At 31.9% G+C, this 14,592-nt stretch overlaps 1 protein-coding gene across 4 annotated transcripts in view; it reads right to left on the bottom strand.

Annotated features, from left to right (window-relative positions):
• Positions 1 to 14,592, bottom strand: part of LOC126737745 (klaroid protein) — a 99,005-nt gene that overhangs the window by 58,573 nt on the left and 25,840 nt on the right. The window lies entirely within an intron of this gene.

Below are 14,592 nucleotides of genomic sequence, written 5' to 3' on the forward strand. Positions count from 1 at the left end.
ACTTCCAAAATGGTTTTCGAAAAGCATACTCGACGGTTGGAGCTTTGGCAGTTGTTACACATGATATTATTAAAGCTTATGATGAAGGTTTAGAGAGCGTTCGAATACTTTTGGACTACTCAAAAGCCTTCGATACGATTAATCACGAACTTCTAATCGCCAAGCTAAAATATTATGGATTCAGTGCTGACGCTCTGGCTCTTATGACAGCATACATTTCAAACAGAAAACAGCGAGTTAAAGTGGGTGAAGAGTATCAGAGGAGTGTAGAGTGTCATCCGGAGTGCCACAGGGGTCAATATTGGGTCCATTTTTATTTATCATTTACACTGCTGACGTTTTAAGATCTTCTCAGTGTTGTAAAGTTCAAGCGTTCGCTGACGACACTCAGCTTTATTGTCATTTTAATATTAAAAATCATAACCAAACAATAGAAAACATAAACAGGGATCTTCAAATAATAACAAACATTTCACAGGAACACTCTTTAAAACATAATTCATCAAAGTCTAAGCTTATGTTTTTTGGCCGAAAAAAAAGTAAAAATATATTTCCAGTTGTTAGTAATACAGGGTGTCCAAGATAAGGATCCTAAGCATGGGGATCTCGGTACCTGTTGGAGATACAGCTTCGGTTAAATTAGGAAAAAGTTGTGCACTTATTTATTAAGCGTAACTTGCGTTAACTTACTATTAAGCGTATTTACATGCCGTTGAGAAACTTCAAAAATTTCCATGGCCTGCTGAGATATTTGGAAAAAACGGAAATTTGCCAATATCGATTTTATTTTTTCCTGGCTTTATTTTAAAAGATATCAAAAAACTATTGACACTTTCTCATTGACACTTTTGATGTAGTATGTGATGGCGCTTTTAAATTTTATATCCGACGTTTCGTTTTCGAGAAACCATCATCAACTTTATTTTTTTATATGGCGCGAAAAGAAAGTACACCCTGTATCTGATTCCATTTTTTATTACAAATTCAATGATGTATCACATGTCACATTTTTTTTTGTTAGTTGAAAGGAAAAATGCAAATTTTCTATTTTTTAGCATATTTTTTAAGTAAGCTTTGGAAACAAATGCATTGACGTATGTAAATACCTGTTACCGAGTCTGTCACATTTTTCTTAATATCTATTTAGAGAGTGATGAAGCTAAATGAAGCATTGATTTGCATTGTACATTGTACTACTTATAAATAAAAAAATGTAACCAGTAATAGACAAATGTTTTATGATTTTTCTACCGATATGCAACAAATAATGAATACATTTTAAAAATAACGAAAAAAGCAAATAAATTAACGCATTTTATAAATTTAATTTAAAACAGGTGTTCAAACAAGTTTCCGTTATTTTCTAGACATAAGTATGATCTTCTTACAGTAGCAGTTAAAACATCACGCCATCTCTGGCGTAATACTTTGAAAAGCGGCCGTCACACATTCTCGTAACTCCTGCTCAGTTCCAAAAGAATGTTGATAGACTCGGTTTTTAATAAATCCCCAAAGGAAGAAGTCCAAAGGGGTTAAGTCCGGGGATCGCGCTGGCCAAGACACTTCACTGGAGGTTCCAATCCACTTTTCAGGAAAACGCTGCGAAAGGTACTGTCGAACTTGCCCAGAATTATGTGCAGGAGCCCCGTCTTGTTGAAACCAACAGCTATTGACTTGTGCCAGAGGTAAATCATCTAAGCAGTCTTCTAAATCATTTTGCAATAAATTAAGATATCGTTCTGCTGTTAATGAATAATGGTAAATAAATGGACCTAGTATTTTGGTTCCTAAAATTCCACACCACATATTAAACCCAAAACGTTGTTGATGTCTAGATATTTTCTTAACACGCGGATTTTGTTGGACCCAGTAATGACTATTGCGGCGGTTAAAGATACCATTATTAGTGACCATACTTTCGTCGGACCATATTATTTTTGATGAAAAATTAAAATCCTCTTCACAGGCACGTGTATACCACTCACAAAAATGCCGACGTCGTTCGAAATCCCCAGGTTTAAGTCCTTGGCAAATTCTAAATTTGTAGGGGTGATATCTGTTTTTACGTAAAATAAACTGAGCTGTAGATTTTGCCACTCCTACATTTTTTTTAATTTGCCTGGTTGATATCTTGGGGTTTTCAATAACTGCTTGTAAAACATTATTTTGAGTTTCTTCAAGAGATTCCTTTTTTCGAGATAAAACAGGCTTTTTAAACCATATTCTTTTAAATTTCGAGCCAACTCTAAGAAAATGGATTTACATGGTTGCTTTCTATCTGGAAATTTATTAAGATACATTGCTGCTGTATTTACAGTATTTTTGTAGCACAAAATGTAGCACGACAGCATGTCAAACTTCTCTTCATGACTATAATGACCACCAGGCATATTTGAAGATAATAACACAATTTTAGCAATAATAACGACAACAGTAAATAATAATAACAATAATTACTCAACAAACAACACCCCGACAATCACCGGTAACAACAACGGCAATTAATATTTAATAAAAAATATGTGACAGGGTAAAAGGTATTTACGTCAAAGTGTCAAAGCATTTGTTTCCAAAGCCTACTTAATAATATGTTTAAAAAAAAATTGTATTTTTCCTTTTAACTAACAAAAAAAATGTAACATGTGATACATCGTTGAATTTGTTATAAAAAATGGAATCAGATACAGGGTGTACTTTCTTTTCGCGCCATATAAAAAAATAAAGTTGATGGTGGTTTCTCGGAAACGAACCGTCGGATATAAAATTTAAAAGCGCCATCACGTACTACATCAAAAGTGTCAATGAGAAAGTGTCAATAGTTTTTTGATATCTTTTAAAATAAAGCCAGGAAAAAATAAAATCCATATTGGCAAATTTCCGTTTTTTCCAAATATCTCAGCAGGCCATGGAAATTTTTGAAGTTTCTCAACGGCATGTAAATACGCTTCAAAGTGCACAACTTTTTCCTAATTTAACCGAAGCTGTATCTCTAACAGGTACCGAGATCCCCATGCTTGGGATTCTTATCTTGGACACCCTGTATAAAAATAAATGGTGAAAAGCTTGAATAAGCTTGGGAACGACTATTCGATTATTTTTTAGTAAAAAAGAGCAGGCTCCAACTTAAATTTAGCAATTTATTTCAGTTCTCTAGCATTTATAGTTACTTCACAATTAATTTTCAAAGTTCGAATAAATACGCCATGTTTAATTTTTTCCTTGTACCAGCGCGGCCGGGATGATACGTCACAGGCGCCCAAGTGGACGCGACGACCGACGCTAGCATGTCGACCGCGCACGCTGCTTTGTTAATATTATTATGCATGTTTTTGCTGTTGTTTGTGTTTTCAAAATGTCTGCTCCACATACCTGCTATAAATATTGTATTGTATTTAAATAAGTTCATATGTACATAATATGTTCTATGTCGAAAAACGCCTTAGACAAGAAAAACGGTTTGACCGGTATTAGCCTATATTTACAATGTTCACGAAGTGAGCCGAATTTTTCTCGCATTATGGTGACACGCTTACTTGTTTTTGAGTGTATTTTAAAAGATTCTTGGTTTTTTTTAAGTAAAATTTTTGGTTAAATCTATACTTTTTGGATATTACATCAAAGTGGGATGTTCAGTGTTTTGATTTAAATTTGGTAGGAAAAATAATTGCCAGATGACATTTTTGCAGATTTGGTGGCAAGCAGCTCGTTTCAGGTGCATGATTACAGGTCCACTCATTTTCCTTGTCTACGAAAAATCCTTAGTTTTTGAAAAACAGGGTGTCAAAGTAAAAGTTTATTTTTAATTATTTTTGAATAGAATTTATAGGTTTAAAATATTTACGTATATATAATGGGTAAGTTGTCTGACTGACCACGAACAAATCCCTGCTCCATTGTAATTAGTCAACAAGCAAAATACGTCAATAATAAAAGTTAAAAGTCAAAGTGTCAACAAACAAAACCACCCTGTCAAAATAACGCCTGGGCACTAGGCTGTGGCTGGCTGGCTAGCGGGCGCTCTATAATACACCATCGCGTCGCGTCGGCGTCTATGACGTAGCGCGTAATGGGCTTGGAAAATTAAAAAAAATATATATATATTTTCCCAAAAATAAATACAACAGAAGTTTACAAGAACAATGACATTTATTTCAAGTTGTTAGAGTAAGTATTTGCAAAGTTATAAGGCTGCTAGTCTGGGTTTTTTTATACCTCCCGAGATTCCGTCCCAATTACGCGCTACGTCATAGACGCCGACGCGACGCGACGGTGTATTATAGAGCGCTCGCTAGCCAGCCAGCCACAGCCTAGTGCCCGGGCGTTATTTTGACAAAGTGGTTTTGTTTGTTGACATTTTGACTTTTAACTTTTATTATTGACGTATTTTGCTTGTACAATGGAGCAGGGATTTGTTCGTGGTCAGTCAGACAACTTACCCATTATATAAACGTAAATATTTTAAAACTATAAATTCTATTCAAAAATAATTAAAAATAAACTTTTACTTTGACACCCTGTGTTTCAAAAACTAAGCATTTTTCTAAGACAAGGAAAATGAGTGGACCTGTAATCACGCACCTGAAACGAGCTGCTTGCCACCAAATCTGCAAAAATGTCATCTGGCAATTATTTTTCCTACGAAATTTAAATCAAAACACTGAACATCCCACTTTGATGTAATATCCAAAAAGTATAGATTTAACCAAAAATTTTACTTAAAAAAAACCAAGAATCTCTTAAAATACACTCAAAAACAAGTAAGCGTGTCCCATAATGCGAGAAAAATTCGGCTCACTTCGTTAACATTGTAAATATAGGCTATACTCTATTTCAGAAGTGTATAGAGCAATAAACTGGGGAATTCCGTTCTGTTTGGCTACATTTCGTGGTAGTTCATAGGCGCAGGTACTTATAATATTTATGAATTTAATTTTCACGGATTAAATGCCTTTATTTTGAAAGAGATTAAATACTAAATAAATACTTTTAATCCTTTTGTATAGGTACCTATCTTTTAACGCTTTGTAACATGCAAAAATGGGGTCAGGTAATATATACAGACTATAAATACTTTTAAATCATATTTTAAACGTTAGTAGTCACTGCTACGCTGTAGTGTAATCACAATATTATTATCCCAATATTTAAAAAATGGAAGTATTCAGTCCAACGAAAAGATGTACTAAAAATTCTCCACTATCGCTGAGTGAAAAAGTTATTATTTTAAATGTACATGATTGCATAAAACACGATTACCCTAGTTTTACTGTGCAAGAAATTGTTGAAAAATATTCTCGAATGAGTGGAATTGGAAAGTCCACCATTTTCAATTTCAATTCAAAGAAAAGTTCACTCTTTTTATTTTAAAAAGGAAATACCCACCCTAGACAAAATTTTAATGGAGCTTGGCCGAGATGACAGTATTCCGTTGATAAGTAGAAAACTTTTATGGAAAACTTTAAAAAATATGGATTTTGCCTGGGAAAAGCATAACCGCAAAGCACTTTTACTGGAGAGCGACGAAATTGTTTGTTGGAGATGACAATACTTGAGAAGTATCAAGCAGTACCGCAGGGAGCAAAAGAAAGTTTTTTATCTTGATGAGACGTGGATTAACGAAGGTTATATAGTCCAAAAAATGTGGCAAGACAAAAATATAACCAGTGCTCGCCAAGCTTTCATAGAAGGCCTGTCTACGGGTATTAAAGTACCTTCGGGAAAAGGAAAAAGACTTATAATCACACATATTGGAAGCGAAGAGGGATTTTTAAAAGAAGGTCTGCTAACCTTTGAGTCGACTCGCACAGGAGATTACCATGAAAACATGAACTCAGACGTTTTCGAGGACTATTTTGGTGAAATGATAAAATTTCTTCCGGCTAATTCGGTGGTGGTTATGGATAACGCAAGCTATCATTCACGGCGAATAGAGAAGACGCCAACTTCAAGTTGGAGAAAGCAAGAAATTATCGATTGGCTGACTGCAAAAGGTATAGCGTTTGAAGCAAATTTGATAAAAAAAGAACTGCTGGCAATAGCAAACTTACACAAAACTCGTTTCATGAAATACGCCGTGGAAGATATAGCCGAAAAATATAATATAACTGTACTGCGCTTACCGCCATATCATTGCGAACTAAATCCTATAGAACTGATATGGGCGCAGGTAAAAGGATTTGTAGCAAGACAAAACACGACTTTTAAAATGAAAGATGTTAAGCTACTGTTTGATCAAGCCATTACGGAAGCGACACCAGAGAATTGGCGAAAAGCAGTCCAGCATGTAATTAAGCAAGAGGACAAAATGTGGGATCTTGACAACCTCATCGATCAGACAGTCGATCCGAAGTTCGTCAGATAACGAAGAAGACTACAATCTATTATAATTTAAAATTGTTATACACTGTTCAAAAAGTGCCAGATCCAAAAGTGACATTTTCAACTGTTTTACTCTACATATTATGTTCAATAAATTTGTGAAAAAAATATATTATTCCATTTAAACAAAAGTAACTTTCTAAAATAAAAGAGCATTTAAGTACATTAATTATAAGGTAAAAAACAAGTCCCAGTTGCACGCCTTTGGCGAACCGTTTTTAATGTTTATCAGTGGGTAACAATGGGCAAAACTCATAAATTGACCCAAAACCGGGTGGCACTACCTGCAATCAACGAAAAGAAAGAATTTTACATTGAAACTAATACCCAACTAAGGTAGTGGCATAAAATATTGGTGGATCACCAGGTACCACTTTTGCATACCTAATGAGGTTTTATTGCTCTACACACTTCTGAAATAGAGTATAATACCGGTCCAACCATTTTCCTTGTCTAAGGCGTTTTTCGAAATGGAACATATGTATGTACATATGAACTTATTAAAATACAATACAATATTTATAGCAGGTATGTGGAGCAGACATTTTGAAAAATACAAACAACAGCAAAAACATGCATAATAATATTAACAAAGCAGCGTGCGCGGTCGACATGCTAGCGTCGGTCGTCGCGTCCACTTGGGCGCCTGTGACGTATCATCCCGGCCGCGCTGGTAAGGAAAAAATTAAACATGGCGTATTTATTCGAACTTTGAAAATTAATTGTGAAGTAACTATAAATGCTAGAGAACTGAAATAAATTGCTAAATTTAAGTTGGAGCCTGCTCTTTTTTACTAAAAAATAATCGAATTGTCGTTTCCAAGCTCATTGGGACGGAATCTCAGGAGGTATAAAAAACCCCAGACTAGCAGCCTTATAAAAATGCAAAAACTTACCCTAACAACTTGAAATAAACGTCATTGTTCTTATAAATTTATGTTGTATTTATTTTTGGGAAAATATATATATATTTTTTTTTAATTTTCCAAGCCCATTCTGCGAAGAAGCACGTAATTTAGGGGTAGTAATAGATACTGAATAAGTTTTGAAAGCCATATTAAAAACCTTATTCAAAAAGCATATATTTCATTAAAACAATTATATAATAGTCGTCAAATGTTAAGCGTCGAATTAAAAAAAAAGCTATGTGAAACCCTTGTTTTGTCTCACTTTAATTATGCAGACATAGTTTATGGCCCGTGCCTCAGACAGTGGGACAAGCTTCGAATATAACAAATCCAAAATATGTGTTGCCGTTTAATATTTAATATTGGAAAATATGATAGCATATCTTATAAAATTAATTAAACTAAATGGTTAAATATGACAAATCGAAGGCTATTACACCTTGGAATTTTTTTCATAAACTTATAAATAAACGCAAATATATTTCAACGTGCTTCATAGAAAAAATCAAGACCAATGACAGTGTACACTGTGTCCCATTTTGGATGAGACTGCAGGGTATCTCTGTCATTTTTTAAGATAGAGCTTTGCGGTTTTCGCGACCCTGTATCACTTTTTTGTAAAACTTTTAAAGCCACAAACAGAAATATTCTAACTACTTTTGTTCCTGAAATACAGGGCGAAAACGAAAATGTTCACTTTTGGAGATGTTATTATTTCTCAGGCCCTGTATAAGATAGAATAAAAATGAAAACTGCTTATAATAGATATTTTTACATAAAAGTCAGTGGCGTATTTAATTTTTTTTCCCAATGCACTGTTTTTAAGATTGGGCGCAAACTTGGTATTTTTTAAATGGAACACCCTGTATATTTTAACGTCAAATTTTTGCATTTTTTTTTCTGAATACATTGATGTATCACAACCTAATCTTTGATAAATTTTAGCTCAAAGAATTAGAAAAATCCATATTTATGTTAATTTTTTTAATAGTAGGCCATGAATTCTTTGACACATGCATAAAAAAATGTTTTGTTTATTGCATTCATGGAAACTAAGTCACAAACAGACTCAATACATATCAATAATGATGGCTGACGGTGAAAATATGGAATTCCAAAATTTTGAAAAGTATGATATTATAAAATGTTTAAACCTTTCTAACGAAAATGTCGAAGCGGCGCAGCAATTATATTTAAATAGGTAAAGCTCTAGCTTATTTTATTTTGTTACAAAATTCAAAAAATAAAAAAGATCTTATTAGGTTTCCAGAAAGACGTCAGCCATCTCGGGCTACGGTATTCCGGTTAAAATCTAATCTTTTAAATTATGGCTGCTATTCAAAACCTAGGCAACCCCATGTTGATAGAAATGAAGCTGGCGAAATTAATGTTTTAGCGTATGTAGAAGCAAGACCCCAAATTTCCTGTAGAAAGATAGAGGAAGAGATAGGAGTTTCCAAAACAAAAGTGGCAAAACAAAAAAGGCAACCCTTTATAATTTTAAATGCCTTAAGACGAATACAGACTGTATGTGGTTTTTGTATAAGACAAAATGGACAGCAGTTTGAACAGTTTTATTAAATTTATATTTGTTGTTTTTTTTTTGGTTTTTGTAATTAATTTTCTAATTTGATTCTTGTAATTACTAATTAGTTTTTAATGTTAAACCTGGTCCGATATATTTTTTTTGTTTTTTACATTTTTATGTTTATATTAATATTTTAAGTTAATGTTTAAAATATAGTTAAATAAACAGGTTTAAATCACATGGCGTTTTAAAAAAGTAATAATTAAATGCATGTGTGTAAGAATTCATGGCCTACTATTAAAAACAAAAATAAATATGGATTTTTCTGATATTGAAGCTAAAATTTACTAAAGAATAGGTTGTGATACATAAATGTATTCAGAAAAAAAAATGCAAAAATTTGACGTTAAAATATACAGGGTGTTCCATTTAAAAAATACCAAGTTTGTGCCCAATCTTAAAAACAGTGCATTAGAAAAGAAAATTAAATACGCCACTGACTTTTATGTAAAAATATCTATTATAAGCAGTTTTCATTTTTATTCTATCTTATACAGGGCCTGAGAAATAATAACATCTCCAAAAATGAACATTTTCGTTTTCACCCTGTATTTCAGGAACAAAAGTAGTTAGAATATTTCTGTTTGTGGCTTTAAAAGTTTTACAAAAAAGTGATACAGGGTCGCGAAAACCGCAAACCTCTATCTTAAAAAATGACAGAGATACCCTGCAGTCTCATCCAAAATGGGACACAGTGTACACTCTAAAAATACTAGAAATAAAGCAAAGTTCGTGATTCCTAAATATAAAACAGCATTTTTTCAAAAAAGTTCTTTGTATACCTCTGTTCATCTTTATAATTCTTTGCCCGATTATATGAAAGTATTTACAACAAAAAAATTTAAATCTGTGTTAAAGTCTATAATAATGAATAAGCAAGTACAGGACTATAATTTGACCCACCGCTAGTCTGTCGCCTGCTGCCCGGAGCGTGAAATTTTCTCAGTAAAGTGACTATTTATTTTTGATGTTATTGTTTATTTATTTATTTTTTGTTGGGTATTTTACGGAAAAATTTTCAGGTTCCTTTATATTTCCTTTTTTTGTACATTTTTTTTTCTTTAATTACTGTTAACTATAAATTAAGACTACATTATTTAAAGTGCGTTTCAAATGCATAATTTTTTGGCACATGTGTGTTATTTAGCATTTAATGAAATCTGTTAGAGGGTTGAGTTTGAATAGCCCTAGGCTAGAGTTCGCCAACTGAAGGTTAAGAAACATATTATAATACAAATATTATGTAATGAATTTTTGCAAATAAAAGTCGTTTATTATTATTATTATTATTTACTATAATGCCCTCGAATCATAGATACTACTTTATAGGTGTACAATAAATTGTTCTGTTAAAATTGGTTGTATATTATTTTTTTCTTTTTTAATCTTAAGTGTTTTTTATGTACAGACAGTGTTAATTTTTAGTCCAACTTATTATAGTAGTATTTTATATTTGCAAAATGGCTTGCGCGTTTATAATAATAAATAAAAATTTAAAATAAAATATGTTTCGCTTTGGCTTGTAATAACAAAATGTCGGAAATAACAGAAAAACTAAGATAATTCTTCGTATTTTAAATATCACATAAATGAATATTGTTTTTGTAATATTCTTATATATCTTTATTATTTGATTACCACACTTTATTTTTGATTAACCTTTCGGAAAGCCATTATTTGTCTTTGTGATATGCCTCATAATTTTAAATGTAATACGTGTTATTTACCATGTAAAATTAAACCTAACTTATCATTAAAATTTAATATTTTCAATTTATTTCAAAATAAAACAAAATTTAAAGTATTTATAGACTAATTAAATAATAATTAATTACCTTATTAATAATTTAATTAAATCAAAACCTCTTAACGACACAACTGCTTATAAAAATTCACCAGACGACTACAGATATGAATAAACAGGTCAGCTTGCATCTTTAAAAACAAGTTTTGATAAAAAAATGTTATTGTTAAGAAGAATGCAAGAATAAATAATGTGTGCGATACATATTCCACGAGTAGGAATTTCGTTAGTATAGAATAATGAAGTGGATTTAATGTTTTTGTATAGAGCCTTACTTTATTTTTCGTACTCAGAATTCATGTTATTTAACAGATTTGAAATTTTCTCGTTTAAAAAAAACTCTACTACTACATCAACGTGTAAAGAACTTTAATGAAATATTCTAAAATATAAATAAATAAATCTTTATTAAGTAACACTAAACATAATATTAAAAAACAAGGCTACTTTCTATATTACAACTTAGCCTTCAGGTTAACAAAGATGATCATATTAAGATTTATAGGGTGGCAACAAAAAGATGGCACATATTAAATTGCAAATAATTAATAATTTAAAAGACATAAATTGTAGTTTAAACTGCAGTAGACATAAACACACGTAATAGATAAAAGATAGTAGGCGATATTCATTACTTTTGCGATATGAATTAGTTAAATAAGACAAAATAAGACAACGTTTTGTATGTCAGTGGAATTTTTAATTATTATAATCCGCTAAGCGCTTTCGGTAGTGTCTTATTTCGTCTCTATGGTGTACAGGGTGGCCCAAATGCGACCCTCATCATTGGGATCTCGAAAACCGTAAAAAATACAAGGTCAGTTAAATTATGGCAAAGTTCCTTAATTTGATACTTAACAAAATGCCGTTTTAAAATTTAAAAAATTTCGAATGGTTCCGAAGGTATCCGGAAAAAATCGAAATCTGGAAACATCTTTTTTATTTTTTTATATATAATAAAATAAGTACCACTTTGTTAAGTCTCCTCTACTAGATGGCGTTTTCAGAATTAAAATGCAACGTTTCGTTTTTGAGATATCATCATCAACTTTTTTTTTTCAAATACGACCCTGGATTTATATTACCTTATTTTGTTGGCCTACATTTTTATAAAACCTATGACGAATCAAACTTTTTTATATTTTCAACCGATTTAATAGCAAAAACAGAGATTTTCCATAATTAAAAAAAAATTCTTAATACGGGCCTGCTTTTTCTTTTATAAATAATATAAAAAGACTTGTCCTGACTGATAATCAACGTACAGCCCAAACGGTAAAACCTAGAAATATGAAATTTGGTGAAAACATTCCTATGGTTATGTAGGCGTCCACTAAGAAGGGATTTTTTGATATTTCATTGGAAAGGGGTTGAAACCACCCCTTATGTATTATAGCTTCAAAACTATGTCCTTTTTTAAAAAACGGTGAAACACGTAATTTTTATTTTATTTTTTTACCTAATTTTCGGTGTTTTGTTTAAAGGGGTTAAAACAACCCTTTAAGATTTTAACATCTTTTTTTATTCTTAAATTCATTACTTTTCGGACAAAAACTGCAAAACACTTCAATTTAAATTCATTTTAGTGAAAACAACAGATTCTTGAAAATTTCGCCACCCTCAACGGGTGGAAACTTCAACGAAAATTCTTTCATTTTTAACTTAGAGCGTTGAAAATTGATATTTTTACATATTACAAGGCAAAACACAAAAATGTTGTTTACAAAGAAATCCTTTAGTAGAACTTTTCCTTTTTTTCAAATTCCACGCAGGCATTCAGCTAGTTATTAATAAAAACTAATGCAGCCCATATATTTTTGCAATTGGCAATTTCACCAAGAACTATCGATGAGCTGGCGAATGTAAGCAAATGTGGAGGAAATTCACCGCCGTTGATATTTTCTGATCGCCAATATTAAAACAGAATTAAAAAGGCGGCGTTGAAATAAACAAAAGATAGGCTTCGCTTGTCGTCAAAATATGACATTAGAGTTCAACGTTACGATTATTTGGTTTTGTTTTTTTAATTACCCTTAGCAAAAATGGTATTATTTTCAGATGCAGAAAAACGCGATATGATTTGTATCTATTATATTGCTAATTGAAACTCACAAATTTCATGTGAACGATATTTACAAGATAACCGCAGTATTCATTATTTAGCACGTTAGATAGAAATTTAAGTCTTTTTGGCAGTTTTAATAAACCCCGAAATGCATATGGCGGACGAGTAGATGCTCAAAATGATGAAGCTATTTTAAATGCCGTAAGTTTTTTGAAATAATAATATACCAAATTTTTTCATAAAAAAAAGCAATTAAGTTAAGAGCGCTCTCCACCTCGCGACTTTTCAACACAAAATACAATCCTAAAATTTTACCAAAATCGTTCGGACCGCCTAAAGGTCATAAATAGCTATTACGACTGCCTAATTCATATTAGACAATAGTAATGATACCAAACTTTTGCGGTCTTAGGGCCTGAAATAAATTTATAAACGGCATAACATCGCGTTTTTTTTAAATTTTAGCCTTGGTTTCGCAAAAAAAATGCGATGTTAGAAACAAGATGAAGACGAAATCGAAAATATAATATTTGTAAATATTATATTTTCGAATTTTGAACTCGCAACGAGTAATTTGGACTGAAAGTAGAGAGCAGCCTTCATATTTTAAAGCCACGTTTTGCAATAATATAATAAGTAAGACATTTCGTTAAAGGATTCTATATGGTCATAGAATGACCATGGAGCCAGCGCAAGACGGCTTGAGTTTTGCAACTGGCTTAATGCAAAGTTACATGAAGATCAGAATTTTTTGAATAAAATAATATGGAGGGATGAATGCAATTTCTTCACGATTGGTTTTTTTTAACAGAAATAATGAGCATTATTGCGCAATCGAAAATACGTATCAAAATCAACAAATTGGAAGACAGGGACAAGAATCGTTTAATGTTTGGATTGGGCTATATGGAAACAAAATTTTAGAGCCAGTTTTCTATAATGGAAATTTGAATTCCGAACGATACCTAAATTTGCTACAAAACGATATATTTGATGGATGGGGCACCACCACATAATGGTATTGCTGTGTCTCAGTTTCTTTCTCTTATTCACAAAATTCCCAAACTACCCTCTGACACTGGCCATTTGACTCGTCGTGTAAATGATGTTCCCCTACCTATTCCTACGTCTTCCCTTACCAAAAACTCATTAATTTACATAAGTAAAAAAATTTACAATCATGTTCCTCTGTGTGTTAGACATATATCGGATGTTAAGAAATTTAAAAGAGAATTAAAGTCGCTTTTATTGGCTAAGGCATATTATAACCTGGATGACTTTTTTAATGATAGGTTTTAACCTTGGACATGTTGGAAAGTTTTCTTTTTTTCCTTTTTTCTTCTCTAGTTTTGTCAACAAGTTTACCTTTATTTAGTAATTGATTGTTTTATTTAGTTATCTTTAATTTAAGTATGTTCAAAAAGTTTTGTCTTCTTGTGTTTAATTTTGTTCATTGTTTTGTCAATTTTTGAAATTGTATTTGTGTTTTGTTTTTTTTAGCTTGTAGGATGCTTGTACACAAGATTATTCTTACGTAATATAGCACATTTTCTTTCTTTCTTTCTTTCTTTCTAATCAAACTTTTCCCAATAAGTGGATTGGAAACCAAGGAGCAGTTCGCTGGCCTGCCAGAAGCCCCGATTGTCACCTGTTGATTATTTTTTACGGGGATATTTAAAATACCGTATATTTAAAGAAAGTCCTCAAACTATAAATGTTTTACGCCACAATTTTACTTTGGAAATCACCAATTTACGGACAAGAGGAAGAATGATCCAACGGGCAGTCACGAGTAATCTGCGCCGGCGGATTTAGAAATGCATCGAAGTTGAAGGAGGATTATTTGAGC

This window comes from Anthonomus grandis, chromosome 6, assembly GCF_022605725.1.
Source record: "Anthonomus grandis grandis chromosome 6, icAntGran1.3, whole genome shotgun sequence".
NCBI lineage: Eukaryota > Metazoa > Arthropoda > Insecta > Coleoptera > Curculionidae > Anthonomus > Anthonomus grandis.